This window comes from Austrofundulus limnaeus, unplaced genomic scaffold (assembly GCF_001266775.1).
Source record: "Austrofundulus limnaeus strain Quisiro unplaced genomic scaffold, Austrofundulus_limnaeus-1.0 Scaffold5715, whole genome shotgun sequence".
NCBI lineage: Eukaryota > Metazoa > Chordata > Actinopteri > Cyprinodontiformes > Rivulidae > Austrofundulus > Austrofundulus limnaeus.
In genome coordinates this window covers 1-565 of record NW_013958117.1, presented here as the reverse complement: position 1 = coordinate 565, position 565 = coordinate 1, and the positions used below count along the sequence as shown (strand labels likewise).

Below are 565 nucleotides of genomic sequence, written 5' to 3'. Positions count from 1 at the left end.
TGTCCACACTCTGACCTGTGAGACGTCCACACTCTGACCTGTGAAATGTCCACACTCTGACCTGTGAGACGTCCACACTCTGACCTGTGAACACCACAGGAAGCAGGAGGATAAAGACGTTTCATGTTTTCTTTTTACTGAGAATAAATTCTCTAAACTTTGTTTTTGTTCTGCAGAAGTTGAAACGAGAACTGGAGCAGCTGGAGAACAGGCTGAAGGTCCGAGACAAGTTCTGGCTTCAAGCTCCCGACCCATTTCTGTCATTACTGCTGTTTGTGTGTTTGTTGTGTGTTTGTTGTGTGTTTGTTGTGTGTTTGTTTTAGGGTTCTGTAGAACAGAACCTGGTGAGTTGTCGACACTAACAGGACGTTTGTGTTCAGGAGGAGGGGGAGAAGGTGCGAGCAGAAACCAAACTGGACATCAACCTGGAGAGGAGCTGGATCTCTGACATGGTGGGTGGAGTCAACAAACTGAAGCTAACACCAGCTAAAAGCAGCTAACACCAGCTAACACCAGCTAACACCAGCTAACAGCAGCTAAAAGCAGCTAACACCAGCTAACACCA

At 46.9% G+C, this 565-nt stretch overlaps 1 long non-coding RNA gene across 1 annotated transcript in view; it reads right to left on the bottom strand.

Annotated features, from left to right (window-relative positions):
* The window catches only part of LOC106512327 (uncharacterized), a 1,559-nt gene extending 1,463 nt beyond the window's left edge, over nucleotides 1-96 (bottom strand). Inside the window, exon 1 of the long non-coding RNA XR_001309650.1 lies at nucleotides 16-96. This is a non-coding gene — a long non-coding RNA (uncharacterized LOC106512327). The remainder of the gene's footprint in view (nucleotides 1-15) is intronic.
* Nucleotides 97-565: the final 469 nt, after the last annotated feature.